The 16,181-nt window shown below is 50.8% G+C and overlaps 1 pseudogene; it reads left to right on the top strand.

The window, feature by feature from the left end:
- Positions 1–493: 493 nt before the first annotated feature.
- Positions 494–2,212, top strand: LOC101948597 (C-C chemokine receptor type 8-like; annotated as a pseudogene).
- Positions 2,213–16,181: the final 13,969 nt, after the last annotated feature.

Raw genomic sequence — 16,181 nt, 5'->3', positions numbered from 1 at the left:
TGAACACCAACAGAGGAGAAACTGCTTCTGTAGTTGACTAGCCATTCACAGCTCTTCTGATCTTCCAGCTGTTCAAGCAGCCCATTCATTCCACAAGCATTCCAGGAGGGAGCGGGAGGGTGAAAGCCACTTCACAGGTTTTCAAAGAGGGAGAGGAGACAAAAGGGAGGAGGAGGGGGGAGGAAAGTATAACTGACCTTTTGAGCATACAGGCCATGTGTTACACTACATAATTTGTTGCAAGTATATAACTGTGGTAGAAATAATGATTTGCATGATTATATTTTAATTAGATAATGTCACAGGCCAAAGTGTTCCTTTACCTGAACAGGCTAGCCTGTCCTCAGAACCAAATTCTACTCCTTTACAGCCTGTGCAACCCTGTTGACTTCAGTGGGGTTGTGTGGGGTATCAGGGCAGAATTGTGCCTAGATACTTACTAAAAAATAGGATTGTTGGATTGTATTAAATTCTGTGCTCTTAAACAGGTCACCTCATGATGAATACTTCAACTGAGTCCAATCTTCTCTCTACTTTTGATGATTATTATTATCCTGAGTTGGGCTCCGTCTGCAGCACAGAGAATATCAAGATCTTTGGACCAGTATTTTTTCCAGTCCTTTACTGTGTGGTGTTTGTGTTCGGCTTGGTGGGAAACAGCTTGGTCATTTGCATTCTGATACTTTGCAAGAAACTGACCAGCATGACTGATGTGTATTTGCTGAACCTCGCCATCGCTGACCTGCTTTTTGTTTTCTCCCTCCCCTTCCTGGCTCATTATGCTTCAGACCAATGGACTTTTGGAAATGCAATGTGTAAAACAATATGTGGAGTTTACTACATTGGCTTCTACAGCAGCATATTCTTCATAACCCTCATGAGCATAGACAGGTACTTAGCCATCGTCCACGTGGTCTACGCTCGGAAAGTTCGAACAACCCTGCTCAGCATTGTTATAAGCCTCGCCATTTGGTCAGTGGCCAATTTAGCTTCAATACCAAATATTTTCTTTATCCAAGAACTTAATGAAGATGGCAGTGTGAAGTGTGCTCCTTATTACCAAGATTATAGGGCTACTTGGAAACTTTGAACCAATTCTAACGTCAATGTTTTGGGCCTCTTGATCCCGCTTGGCACTCTCATTTTCTGCTACTCCCGCATCATGAAAAATCTGCAGAGATGCGTGAACTGAAACAAGTATAAAGCAATGAAGCTGGTTTTCGTTGTTGTAGTTGTGTTTTTCCTCTTCTGGGCACCCTTCAACATTGCGCTTTTTCTGGACTCTTTGCGAAGCCTGCTCATCATAGATGACTGCGAGACGAGCAAAAGCCTAGACCCTGCCCTGCAGGTGACTGAAACCATCTCCTTCATCCACTGCTGCCTGAACCCAGTGATCTACGCTTTTGTAGGTGAAAAGTTCAAGAAATACCTTCATGAAATATTCAGAAAACATGCATGATTTTTATTGACTTGCAAAGACCACAATGTCTTTCCGAGTCACTATAGTATCTCTTCTATGCGCACCCAGTTCTCGCGTTCTTCTGTTATTGACCCTGTCACATAAAATAGAATGGGCCAAATACAACCATTCAAGGATGTGTTTGTTGTGATATAAGTATGAGTGACTTTGAAAGAAAATACTCCAAGTAGCTCAGTAAATACATTATTTCACACTGTAGCTGGGAGAACTTTGCTTTCCATTAAAATTCTCAGTTACCATAATAAATGACTGTGGTATAAAAGCTCAGACAATGTTATAATTTTGGTGTCCTTAAATGTATTAATTTGAGCTCAGATATATAATATGCTACCTTACAAGGAGAACCAGGCTGTTATCAATATTATTATTTTTAATCCTACACCTCACTCAAGTGCTCAGGGACCTATGGACATGTATGAGACATGTAACTATCAACCTAATTTATGAGCTTGGTTTTATAGTATAATTCCAATTATCCAAATTCCCTTTATCCAGAAATCCTAATTACCCAAATCTAGTGTGTCCATCCAGTAGCCTTATGTTAGTTCATCACACTCAATTAGCCTCTTTGCACCTGTAAACTCTAATCAACAGCTTTGTATTTGTATAGCAGGTCTCAATAAAGTTATTTTTTTACTCTTTTTAATAAAGTACAAAGTATTAAGCTAAATTGTTTGGCTGCTTTAACTGCATGGATAGGCGCATGGGGGATTTTGCTGCCTGTCTTGATCTATATCACCTTCCCTTTCTCTGTATACAGAGGGGAGACGGAATATAAGATCTTGAAACCGGGAAAGCAGCTGTCTGCAGCTCATAGCCTATGTATGAAAGAGGCAAGCCCCTGCAAAAATTAAACACTGGCTGGGCAGCCAGAGAGCACTCATCCCCACCTGCACCCCTCTCCCTGTACCTCCCTCCTGTACCCCTTTTCTGCACCCACGTGGGGAAACTGATCCGGAGTCATGGGAGCGCCGGTCCTTGTTCCTTGCTCCGCCGCCTCCAGCCCGCAAGGGGGGCGCGGAAGATGACCTGCCAAGCCCAGAGGTGCAAAAATTAAACATCATAGCCCTGAGATAGTATTGCCCTTGCATGTGCAGGTACAACTCCACTCCAGTCGCAGGAACTTGCTTGGGGCATGGAGGGGAAGGGCTATAATAGGGACTCAAGCACCAGTGCCGTGTAAAACTCAAAGAGCTGTAGCAGGCACAGCAGAAGGCAAGGGAGGCAAGTAGTTGCCTCTGGTGCACAGCTGCAGACATGTCACTTCTACAAGGAGGAGTCAGGGGTCAGCGTGGTGATGAATAGCCCCTCCCCACCCCCATTGCACTCCTGGTGTTCACAGCACATAGCACTGTCATAACACACAGCACTCCCGCTGACATAGCACTGTCTACACAGGTGTGTAGGTCACTATAACTATGTCACTCAGGGGGTGTGTGGATTTTTCACACCCCTGAGTGACATAGTTATACCAATATAGGTCTGTAGTGTAGACCAGACCTTAGAAATCATGGGTGTGACATGTTAGTTACCCTTTTATCCAAGGTGCAAAAATTCCTTTAAAATGTTTTTAGAAACCATTCTTATTTTTAATGTTATAAATGACCGTCTTCAGGTTCAGGCCAACATGTGGTACAATCTGGCTTGGGCTAAAATTTTCTCAGCCATAATTTCTTCCTTCCACTGCAACATGTTTAGTTCATGCCTAGTACTACAATGCATGGCAGTAAATTGGAGCAAGTAAACATCAGTGCATTCACTAAGGCCATGTCTACACTAGGGAGCTTACAGTGCCACAGCTGTACCACTGCTGTAAGAATATTACTTGTGTAACCGCTCCATGCCAATGGGAGAGAGCTCTCGCATTGACATAATAAAACCACTTCCATGAGCAGTGGTACTGGGTCAGTGGGAGAAGCTCGCCTGCTGACATAGCGCTGGCCACACCAGGGGTTCTCCTGTCACTGTAGTTAATCCATCTCCCTGAGAGGTGGTAACTAGATCGACAGAAGAATTCTTCCATTGACCTAGCCTGTCGACACTGGGGGTTAGGTTAGTATGTTACTCAGAGGTGTGGATAATTCTGGCTTCGATGGGAGTTTTGCCTGAGTAATAACAACAGCATCAGACCATAGTCATGAAATACAAATTGTGCCGAGAGAATACTGCAAACGCTGCATGGTATTCAGCAGTATCATTCTTTTCCGTGTTGTGTTGTACTATATGTTAAGGCCAATGGGACAGAGTGTCCTCACACACCTGTTTTATTCCATTGATGTCACTGACTAGATGAGAGGTCAGAGCAAACAGTTTTTCATTATCACCTTCTGCCCCCACCACCATTATCCATTTTCTCATAAAATTACACATTTTATGCACATATTCAACATGAGTGATATGGTCAAACATTTTAGGATTTCTATCCTTCAATCGATAGGCTTCAGGGGTAATCGTAAACCTTTCAGGTTTACCTTTGCTTAAAATTTCTTATACACCATAGCATCACCCTCCTCCATGTCCTTAAAAACTTGTCTCGCCTTCCCCATTAATCTGACCAAGATTCACTTACTCGCTGGGATCTTGTGGATCCCACACAGTGTCTCAAAGGTGGACAGGAACTCTTCTATACCATCAGTCTCTAGATTAATTGGGCAGATTTTCTCCCACTCCCTAGTGTTGTGTGGTTGGGTGCTCACTAGATGGAGAAGTTCTTTTTACTGTTCCAGTATTTTGAGCTGTATTGCTTGAGCTTCCATCAGGCTCTCTCTTCTGCTGCCTTGACTTTTTTGGTTTCCCTTCTGCCATCAGGTTCTTGTGCTCCTGTCCTCTCGGGCTCTCAGATGCTGCAGTTGGGCCAGTTCCATTGCAGTGGTCTCTGTGTCACCTGGGGCAGGAAGGTCCTTGGACGCCTGGTCAGAGCTTATGAGCAAAGCTCTCAGTTCCAGATATGGGGTTTTCTTTTCATGGGATAGTCCCCTGTCCTTACATAACTTTTCAAGGTCTTTTTTTCTCAAGACAATCATATGACTCTGATTCACTTATTGTGTGACGAATCGTGAACATTTAAAACTCTCAATATCAAGTTTAAACTTTTGACAGCACTGGGTTATGATCTGTAAATCCAGTTGACTTGTGGCATGTGAATCCTGCCACGACTATGCCATATGTTATGCTGTCTGGAGTGGATGAGCTCTACCCAGACATCTGGTGGTGAATTGTGGCGAGTTGTGGAAAAGAACTTCAGGGGCTAATCTTGTTTGCATAGGCACACCCACTCTGCCTAGCATGAACCCACAGCAGCCCAAATGGTCACTTTGGCTGCTGTGGGATCCCCAGTTTCTTTGTTATTGGGGCAGGAAGAATAAAGTGTTGTTACCCTGATTATGTGAATCAAGGACAATGAAACTGTTTTATGACAGAGGAACTTGCCATCAACTAAGTAGCACTCGCTAGACAAGGGACATGGGTTCCAACTCCCAGTGAATGGAGAGAGGCTGGGGATAGGTACTTGTACCTGATAGCATAGGCCCCTTTTGAGGGCCTAGACTTCCAATTGTACTGTTTTCTTCTTTCTCTGCTGTGGAATATCAGAACTAATTTTAATTCCTTTGAGAGTTTAGGTACAGACAGCTCAGCTGAATTCATGTTGGGCCAATGGTGCACCAGCACTGAGCCTCACCTACTACAAGCTAAAATCACTAAAGAGCTAAAGTTACTGAGTGCTGGGGTGGGGGGCTGAAGCTATGTTGCTGAGTGGCTGGCGGAGCGGAACAGTTTGTGGGACAACTGGAGCGGCTCGTGGGACAGCTGGCAGAGTGGAGCGGCTGGAGTGGCTCGTGGTGAAGGCTGCAGCAGAACCCCATGGAGAGGCAGGGCAGTCGGCCTCGGACCACGTAAGGTGCCCCTTAACACTGCTGTGCTGCCCCCCAACCCCCAGGCTGGGAGGTAAAACTCTGCAGATAAACTTTTGAACTCTGGGGCTGCACTGACCAGGGACAGAGACTTTTGGGTTGTTGGACTTTTGGGTGATTTTTGGGTTGCTGGACTCAAGAGACTTTTGGGGTGTTGGACTTTTGGGACTTTGGGTGATCTTTTGGGTTGCTGGACTTACGACCCTGAGGGGAAAAGGATACTGCCAAACTTACTTGGGGGTGGGTCTTTTGCTCATGGTTTGTGTTATGAATCCTGTTTGTGGTGTTTCCCCAACATAATGCTGCATTGTTTCCCTCCTTTATTAAAAGGATTTTGCTACACTCAGACTCCGTGCTTGCAAGAGGGGAAGTATTGCCTCTTAGAGGCGCCCGGGGGGGTGGTATGTAATTGTCCCAGGTCACTGGATGGGGGCTCGAGACGGTTTTGCACTGTGTTATTAAAACAGAACCCCTAGATACTGAACGCGGCCCTTGTTGCTGCCAACTCAGACGGGCAGAAGGGTTACATAAGGGCTGCCTGAGACCTTTTTAAACTCTCCCCTGTTGGGAGAGGAGGGGAGAAGAGAGAAAAGGAGTCAAGCTGCCAGTAGGCGAGTAGCAGCAAGAGAGCGAGCCTCACCAGGAGGGGAGGCTGCATTCCCTCCCATAAGGGAGAAAAATAAGCCCAAAAGACTGGCTGAGAGAAGGACGGACTGCCCCTGTGCAGCCAAGAGGGACTGTTTTACCCAGGGCCATACCTACCCATACACAAAGTACGCAGCTGCATAGGGCACCAGGAAATTTGGGGCACCAAACTTCCTGGTGCCCTACACAGCTGCGTGTTGCTCCAGCCCCTGCTCCGCCTCCGCCCTGCCTCTTCCCACCCCTGCTCCGTCCCAGACCCCAGCTCTTCCCCTGAGGACTGCAGAAGGAGTCGGGCGACCTGCACTCACCGGTGGGGGTAAGTTAGGGTTACCATATTTTAATTTTAAAAAAGGAGGACACTCCACGGGGCCCCGCCCCGCCCCAACTCTGCCCCACCCCCGCCCCTTCCCCAAAGTCTCCGCCCCCTCCCCCGAACGCTCCGCCCCCTGCTCCTCCCCCTCCCCTGCTTCCCGCGAATCAAATGTTCATGGGAAGCCTGAAACAGGGAGGCAGCAGGTAAGCTGGGGCTGGGGCGGTGGTGGGGTGCGAGGAGGTGCGGCCAGTCCGGCCCCCCCAGCCGAGTGGCTCCCTCCAGCGGCCGGCCGGCCCCGGCCAAGAGGCTCTGGCCCCAGCGTCTCCCGCCCAGCTTGGCTTGGGCCCTGGGGCGCCGGCCCTGGTTCCGGCCAAGTGGCTCTGGCCCGCCCTGGTCCCGGCAGCCCCGGCCCCGGCCCTGGCTGAGCATCGCTGGCCGGCGGCCGAGCACCGGCGGCTCCGGCCCGGCAACGGCCCTGGCAGAGCACCACCAGCCCCAGCGGCCCGGGCACCGCCGGCCCCAGCGGCCCGGGCACCGCCAGCCCCAGCAGCCCGGGCATCGCCAGCCCCGGTTCTGCCTGAGCGGCTCCGGACGAGTACCCCCGGCCCCGGTCCCAGCGGCTCCGGCCCAGCTTGGCTCGGGCCCCGGTTCCGACTGAGCGGCTCCGGCCCGGCACAAGCCCTGCCCGAGCACCGCCAGCCCCAGCAGCTACAGCCCGGACCCAAGCCCCACGACCCCTCCCTCCCTATTTTCCCGGACATGTCCGGCTTTTTGGGATTTCCTCCCGGACAGGGATTTGAAGCCCAAAAAGCCGGACATGTCCGGGAAAATCCGGACATATGGTAACCCTAAGGTAAGTTGAGTGAGCCAGCCCGCTCTGCGCCGCCGGATCCCAGCTGCACCGCCGGTGAGTGCTGGGGGATGGTTCCCCTGCCCCCAAGGCTGGGAGCCAGGAGAGCAGAGTGGAGTGGGCTGGGGCCAGGTCGCTCCACTTCCCGCTGCCCCGTGAGTACGGGGTCGGGTCTGCCCTGCACTCACCGGGCAGCAGGAAGTGGAGTGATCAGGCCCCAACCCGCTCCACTCCACCAGCTCGTGCTGGTGGTGGTTTCCCCCCTGCTCCCCAAACCTGCTCCTACCCCCCATGGAGGCCTGGGGCCCGCCCCCCGAGGAGGCCTGGGGCCCCACACATCCCCCCCTGGGGGGGGGCGCTGCGTAGGGCACCAAAATGACTAGAGATGGCCCTGGTTTTACCCCAAGCCCGTCTCACCAAGGCTAAAAACAGCGCAGGCTGGTGAGACCGAGAAGGTGCTTTGCCACACATGGTGTCAGGGGCGGGATGTTTCAGTGAGACTTCGTTGTGAACCATCTCAGGGCAGGGCAAATCACGCCAACAAGAAGAAAAAATAAATGGAGGAGGTAGTGAAGGCGTTGGTGCAGACCACCAAGAGGCTACCAGGGTTCAGATGGCTACCCAGCAGGAATCAGTGCGAATACAGCAGGAGATGAATCAATTACTGATGAGCCAGACAGCCCAGGATCAAGCCACCCTGCATGAGGCTGTGAACTGGCTAAAGCCTCTGACCATTCTGACGCACAGCCCCCATGGGACCGGCCCCTGTGGGCAAGCAGCTACTTACAGAAGAAGACGGTGGACGACAACGTAGAGGCATATCTCCTCGCGTTCGAGAGAATGGCCCTGAGGGAGGCCTGGCCCCAAGACCAGTGGGCCAGTATCTTTGCTCATTTTCTGTGTGGGGAGGACCAGAAGGCGTATTTTGATATGACAACAGAAGCAGCTACAGATTACCCCCAGCTGAAGGCGGAGATCCTGGCGAGGTTTGGTGTGACGATAGCTACAGAATCATAGAATATTAGGGTTGGAAGAGACCTCAGGAGGTCATCTAGTCCAATCCCCTTCTCAAAGCAGGACCAACATCAACTAAATCATCCCAGCCAAGGCTTTGTCAAGCCGGGCCTTAAAAACCTCTAAGGATAGTGTATCGGGGTGGCCACCCGCTCCTGCCCTGAAGGGCTTAAAACAGCCCTGGGAGAGGGCTGTGATAGGGGAAAACCAGGGCTGATTGGGGGAGTGGCCACAGCTGGGCCACGCCCCAATCAGGCCGCAGCTGGCCCTATAAAGAGGCTGTGGGCTGGGAGCACAGGCAGTCTCTCTCTAGGCGCAGAGAGAGAAGGGCCTGGCTGCTTAGGACTTGAGTAAGGTACCGGAGTAGAGCAGTGCTGGGGAATAGGGCAAGGGAGCCAGGGAGCTCCCACCTGGAAACCCCCCAGGCTGCAGGCCTAGCCAAAGGCCTGAAAAGGTACTGGGGTTGCAGAGGTGCAGCCTAGGGGTAGGTGGAGGCAGCAGGTTCAAACCCCCCTTGCCGATGATGAGTGATATGGACTGCAGTCTGCCCCAGAGTGCGGGGGCCAGATGAGGACCTGGCAGTGAACACTGAGGCAAGGTGGGGATAGAGGGTGGGAATTCCCCTGGGAGGGGAGCCCAGAGAGTGGGGGTACTGCCAGGGGGCAGCACCCAAGGAAGAGGGGCACCAGGGTCTGGGAGGGACACGGGGCCAGCGACAGCGGGACATTGCCCTGCAGAGGGCACTCCAATGGCTGGAATGCTAATTCCTATACTGAACCAGCAGGAGGCGCCACAGGGGTGAGTCACGCTTCGCTACAGATGGAGATTCCACCACTTACCTAGGTAACCCATTCCAGTGCTTCACCACCCTCCTAGTGAAATAGTGTTTCCCAATATCCAATCTAGACCTCCCCCACTGCACACCATTGCTTGTTCTGTCATCTGCCACCACTGAGAACAGCCTAGCTCCATCCTCTTTGGAACCCCCTTTCAGGTAGGTGAAGGCTGCTATCAAATCCCCCCTCATTCTTCTCTTCTGCAGATGAAATAACCCCAGTTCCCTCAGCCTCTCCTCGTAAGTCATGTGCCCTAGCCCCCTAATCATTTTCGTTGCCCTCCGCTGGACTCTCTCCAATTTGTCCACATCCCTTCTGTAGTGGGGAGACCAAAACTAGACGCAATACTCCAGGTGTGGCCTCATCAGTGCCGAATAGAGGGGAATAATCACTTCCCTCGATCTGCTGGCAATGCTCCTACTAATACAGCCCAATATGCCGTTGGCCTTCTTGGCAACAAGGGCACACTGCTGACTCATATCCAGCTTCTCATCCACTGTAATCCCCAGGTCCTTTTCTGCAGAACTGCTGCTTAGCCAGTCGGTCCCCAGCCTGTAGCGTTGCATGCAATTCTTCCTTCCTAAGTACAGGACTCTGCACTTGTCCTTGTTGAACCTCATCAGATTTCTTTTGGCCCAATTCTCCAATTTGTCTAGCTCACTCTGGACCCCTATCCCTACCCTCCATCGTATCTACCTCTCCCCCCAGCTTAGTGTCATCTGCAAACTTGCTGATGGTGCAATTAATCCCATCATCCAGATCATTAATAAAGATGTTGAACAAAACCGTTCCCAGGACTGACCCCTGGGGCACTCCGCTTGATACCGGCTGCCAACTAGACATCGAGCTGTTGATCACTATCCGTTGAGCCCGACAATCTAGCCAGCTTTCTATCCACCTTATAGTCCATTCATCTAATCCATACTTTTTTAACTTGCTGGCAAGAATACTGTGGGAGACTGTATCGAAAGCTTTGCTAAAGTCAAGATATATTACATCCACTACTTTCCCCATATCCATAAAGCCAGTTATCTCATCATAGAAGGCAATCAGGTTGGTCAGGCATGACTTTCCCTTGGTGAATCCATGTTGACTGTTCCTGATCACTTTCCTCTCCTCCAAGTGCTTCAAAATGGATTCCTTGAGGACCTGCTCCATGATTGCCGGGGACTGAAGTGAGGCTGATTGGTCTGTAGTTTCCCGGGTTCTCTTTTTTTCCCTTTTTAAAATATGGGCACTATATGTGCTTTTTTCCAATTGTCTGGGACCTCCCCCAATTGCCACAATTTTCAAAGATAATGGCCAATGGCTCTGCAATCACATCAGCCAACTCCCTCAGCATCCTTGGATGCATTAGATAAGGGCCCAGTGGTTCCACGAGTTGAAATACCGGGACAGTAAAGCGCCAAGGTCCCAGCTGTTTGACCTGATCCACCTAGACTGGAAATGGTTATGCCCCAAGACCCATGGCCCGGAGAAAATTGTGGAAATCATAGTTTTGGACAGGTATGGGAGAGGGTTACCACTGGACATATAAGGATGGGTCAGTCAAAATGATCCCTCCTCCTATGACAAGCTAGTTGCCCTCGTAGAGAGACACCTAGTGGCCCAAGAACTTTCTTGGACCACTGGGGAAGGAATGCACCGGAATAGGAGGCAAGTCCCTGCGCCAAGGGCCCGAGTTGCTGTAGCCCCAGGCAGAACTATGGAGGGGAGGAAGGAAGCTGAAGAGCGGTCAGAGATCGCGGAGGGACTTGGGGATAAAAACTCAGGAGGTAAGGCCCAACAGCTCGAAAAATAGGGGGCTGCCTCGAGCAGGGTATAGATGTTATGCATGTGGGGAAATAGGGCATATAGCTGCCCAATGCCTGAACCTAAAAGAGCCCATGCAATGTGACCTGGGAGATCTAGGAGGACCATGCGACCTAATAAATCTAGTAGGGATTGTGATGGTCCCACATAGGTATACTAGACCAGTTAAAATGAATGGCGTAGAGACCACCGCGTTAGTGGACTTGGGAAGTGCAGTCACACTGGTCTCGGGAAAGCTGGTCGGGCAAGACCAACTATCCCGGGCCAAGCGCACAGGAATATCCTGTGTACACGGGGATGTCAATTACTACCCGACCATCCTGGTAAAAATAGAAGTCCTGGGAAACCCAACTAAGGTGATGGTGGGGGTGGTCCCAAAGCTCCTATATCCAGTCCTCATAGGATGAGACTTCCTAGGGTTTGACAGCCTACTCCCTGGAGAGGGGTCAGAAGAAGGTAACAATCCCGAGAGCAATGGGATGACCCTGATAGTTAGCACCCGCCGGGTCTTCCATGAATTTGCCCAGGATTTGTTCTCTCCCCCAGGAAGCCCAGAAAGACTTGGCGAGAAAGGAGGGCAGATAAGAAGAGGGGAACAAGAATCTTGGCCCAGAACCAGAAGCCTACACTCGTAGGGGAAAGAGTTGGCCCAACTGACAAGGGTATTATGCAGGGGATCGACGAACCAGCAGCTGGACCCAGTTCCCCAGGGACCCCCCTCAAGAGGGAGACGGAAATAGATCCCCCTGAGTTTGGGCAAATGGGACCCTTGCAGGAGAATTTTGGTTAGGATCAGGCCATTGATCCAATATATAACAATATTCACAAAGAAGTAGTTGAGGTGAATAGGGTCACTGTGGAAGAGAGAGCCAAAGGCACAGAGCCATTTTATATGATAAAGAGGGATCTGCTATACAGAGTAGTCCGGGTCCAAGAGCAAGTCGTGGAACAGCTCTTAGTACCGCAGACGCATCAGAGGGGCATGCTGGATCTAGCCCACAGCCATCTGTTCAGGGGGCATCTAGGGGTAGTTAAAACCCTCGATTGAATTCTGCAGGTTTTTTTTGGCCCGGAATTTATGCGGTGGTCTGAGGATATTAAGCCTCCTATCCTGAATGCCACTTACATGGCCTCCGACCACACTTAAGGGCCCCTTTGGTACCTCTGCCAATTATTAAAGTCCCATTTGAGCAAATAGCTATAGACCTAATAGGCCCACTGGAGAAGTTAGCCTGGGGCCATCAGCACATACTGGTTGTGCTAGATTATGCCACCCGATATCCTGAGGCCATACCCCTATGAAACACCCTGTCCAAGACCATAGCTAAGGAATTAATCCAAATTTTCTCTAGAGTCGGGATACCCAAAGAAATCCTGATGGATCAAGGAACGCCCTTTGTGTCTAAATTATGGTCCATATGTGCGATGCTCCACATATGGACCATAAGAACCTCAGTCTAGCACCTGCAGACTGATGGCCTCGTCGAATGCTTTAATAGAACATTAAAGAACATGATACGAAAGGTGGTGAGCCAGGACGGGAGGAACTGGGATGCCCTGCTGCCGTGCCTAATGTTTGCTATAAGGGAAGTTCCTCAGATTTCAACTAGGTTTCCCCTATTCGAGCTGTTGTATGGTCGCCACCCCTGTGGCATACTGGACATTGCCAAAGAGGGTTGGGAAGAACAGCCGAACCCAGGGAGAAACATCATCAAGTATGTGCTGCAGATGAAAGACAGGATAGCCCAAGTCGCCCCCATAGTGCAGGAACACATGGAGAGGGTGCAAGGGGCCCAACAGACATATTACAATCGCCGAGCGACGATCCGAAAATTCCAGGTGGGAGATCAGGTAATGGTGCTCGTACCCACAGCAGAGAGCAAGTTACCTGAGGTCAATTAGGATCAGCTGATTCCAACTAAGGGCTGCCTGAGACCTTTTTAAACCCTCCCCTGTTGGGAGAAGAGGGGGAAGAGAGAGAGAAGGAGTCAATAGGCGAGTAGCAGAGAGGGGCGGCGAGCGAGTGCCTGAGCACCAGAGCAAGTAAGTTACCCCTTTACCCCACCCAGGGAAGAAGGTGAACTCTGCAGATGCATCTCTGAACTCTGGGTCTGCACTGGCCAAGGACAGCAACTGTGAGTGGGGTGCAGAGAAAAGTTGGGCACATGAAAGGAACTTTTGGGTTGCTGGACTTAAGAACCTGAGGGGAAAAGGACACTGCCCAACTTACTTGAGGGGTGGGTCTTTTACTCATGGTTTATGTTTATGAACCCTATTTGCGATGTTTTCCCAAATTAACACCGAGTTACTTCCCTCCTTTTATTAAGTTTCTTTTCTACACTCAGACTCTGCTTGCGAGTGGGGAAGTATTGTCTCTCAGAGGCGCCATGGGGTGGTATGTAAATTTCCCAGGTTACTGGGTGAGAGTTCGAGCCAGTTCTGTGTTGTATCAATGGAAAGGACCCCTTCGATATTGAACCCAGCCTGGTTGCTTCTGGCTCCACCTGGCAGAAGGATAATACCATACGTTCCTTTTCATAGCAACAGGCATAATTACCCATCATGTCCACCGAGGGCCTAGGCAGATGGCGGCAATATTGATTTTTCTCTTTCACACACCCCAGTCACACATTCGGCCAAGTTCTTAGGCATTCACCTACGCAGCCTGGGACTTTTTGCTCAGGCAGATGGAATACTGAACATAACCCTGACCTCTCTTTTCTGACGAAAGAGAATTACAAGGTACTTCTGTGAGCTTCACGAATAGTGCTTGGAAACTTTCCTTGCAGCTAACACTGCCCCATTATTCTACATGTTGGCTTTGGAGTTCTGCTGACTAAATCAATGCTTTTAACCACACCGGAATTTCCGCAAAGTGAACGGGGTTGCATATTTACCGTAGAAGCTGAAGACGGGATACATCGTATTAAGCCGATCTCAGAAAACTATGATTGCCTTGTTCACCTTCTTATTAAAACTGCCATAAAATATGTTCCGTGGCTATCGCAAGGTCTCTTCTCATTGCTGGCAGCTGAATACAGAAGTACCCTGCAATGAGCCTGAGAAGAGCGGCGATCCAGACACAGCAAAAGCACTAACAATCATTGAATTCTGCCCGCCTGAAGAGATGGAACAAGTAGAGCCCCGCAAATCCATGGCTATCCGCATCCGAAGCCGTTGTGTTCTTCACCATGTTTGCAGATCGTGGATTGGATGTGGCTACCCCACTGAGCCCCAACCAGCTTCAGCTGGACTCCCACCCCATCAACCCCCGTCCCCCCAGCACCCAGACCCCCTTGCTGAGCCCCATCTCCCCACACACAGACCGCCCCTGCTGAGCCCCGATCACCTTCACCTGGATCCCCTGCAGAATCCCATTGCCCCTGCACCCGGAACCCCCAACGAGCCCCTGGGCATCCAGATCTCCCACTGAGCCACCGGCACCCAGATTGCCCCCCACAGAAACCTCTCACCCCACACCAACCCCCTCCACACTTGGGGATCCTGCTGGGCTGAGCCTGCCCACCCACACCTAGTGCGCCTGGCGCAGAGGGGCAGGGCCCCAGGGTGTTTCTGGGGCAGGCCAGGCCATTGCACTGTGTCAGAGTCAGGTGCAGCCTCACCGCTGAGTCCCTGTGCCACAGGAGGTGGGAGCTTCAGCCAGTGGCCTGTGCTCCCCACTACCATGCTGGAGCCACATTTATTTATTGACAAATAAAATTTGCAGAATTTTAAAATATTGTGCACATAATTTTAAATTTTTGGTGCCGAATTCCCCCAGGAGTATTATACACACTAGGAGCTGCTGCTGACTACAGCCAGGAAGCCAGAAGCTGCTGCTGAGAGCCTGCAGGAGCTTTGATCGAGCAGGGAGCTTCAGAGATGGTTGGTGGCTTCACTGGAGCCGGGGAGAGACTATTGCTGTGCCTGGAGCTGACGGAGGTGGGCCTGCCGTGAAGGAATTGTGAGTAACCCCCACTCTTGTTTGGGAAAGTACTTGCAAGGGAAGGGGCACAGCAGAGAGACTGAGTCTGAGGAGAGGCAGAGTGATCTTCCCATTGAACCAGGCCCCCGAGCTGCTGACATTTGGTGGGGCCAGCTCCAGTTATCAGAGGGGTTGTGCAGCTTGTTGCCTTGGCTGGACTGATACACAGAACCAACAGAGTGCTGTCTCCAGCTGCAGATCTTCAAGTGTGCCCACGCAGCAAGTGTCTAGGACTCTGAAATCCAGAGGAGTGTACACTCTGGAGTGGGGCAACTGGTGGCAGTGTAAATACCAGTTACATAAGTTTCATTTATCACTGTATCCTATATTTGTTATTTGATTTTATTCAACTGCCCCCCATGGATTTAAATTAGTAGTGACATTTAATTTTAGTCTGTTATATCCTGTTTCTTTAAGTTGTTAAGGAAAGGTGTGAAAACTCAAATTTAAGTATCTTGGATGTATATTACTTATAATTGGTATGTTTGAGTTAGACCCATCCCACAGATTATTATTATTATTAGAATAGGTTTATTCCTGGAGGTTCCCAAGGCACACCACTGAGTGTTTAGGAGTAAAGGGACTGCAGCAGAGGGGTGGATAGAGGATACCCACCTATCCAACATCACCACTGGGATACCCAGGATCTCCTTTAATGTCAACAACATCAGGCGTCCAGGCACACAGGTGAGTGTTGCCTGCTCCCGAGTAACCCAGGGAGGAAAGGGGGAGTTACACATGCTTCCACCGGGAGAACAGACTTTCTGTCCTTTGCACTATCTGGACTATTTAGAGTATCATCGGCTTCAGTTACCTCTTTATTAGCACCTCACACTGGGCAATGCAGATAATCTAATCGGCAGGGCCGGCTTTAGGAAGTGCGGGGCCCGATTCGAACAGTTTCGACGGGGCCCCAGCAGGGATGACTAAAAAACAAAAACCACGTAAACAAACACGTGGGGCTTGTACTCACCGGGCGGCGCTCCTAGTCTTCGGCGGTGGGTCCTTCACTCGCTCCAGGTCTTCGGTGGCACTGAAGGACCTGCCGCTGAAGTGCTGCCGAAGACCCGGAGTGAGTGAAGGACCCGCCGCCGAAGTGCCGCTGACGATCCGGAGCGCTGCCGGGTGAGTAAAAATTAAAAAGGAGCCTCTAGCCAGGGAAGGGATTCTCGGCCACTTGCCCCCACACTGGCGCCTCTGCCACTGGGCGCGGGGCCCTCTTAGGCACGGGGCCCGATTCAGGGGAATTGGTGGATTTGGCCTAAAGCCGGCCCTGCTAATCGGAGGGGAGGAGGGGGAGAGGCTCGGTCTTGGAGCCCAGCACCAAATACTGCG

Source organism: Chrysemys picta, chromosome 2, assembly GCF_011386835.1.
Source record: "Chrysemys picta bellii isolate R12L10 chromosome 2, ASM1138683v2, whole genome shotgun sequence".
NCBI lineage: Eukaryota > Metazoa > Chordata > Testudines > Emydidae > Chrysemys > Chrysemys picta.
The sequence above is the reverse complement of the archived record's forward strand: the minus strand, read 5'-3'. Positions and strand labels throughout refer to the sequence as shown.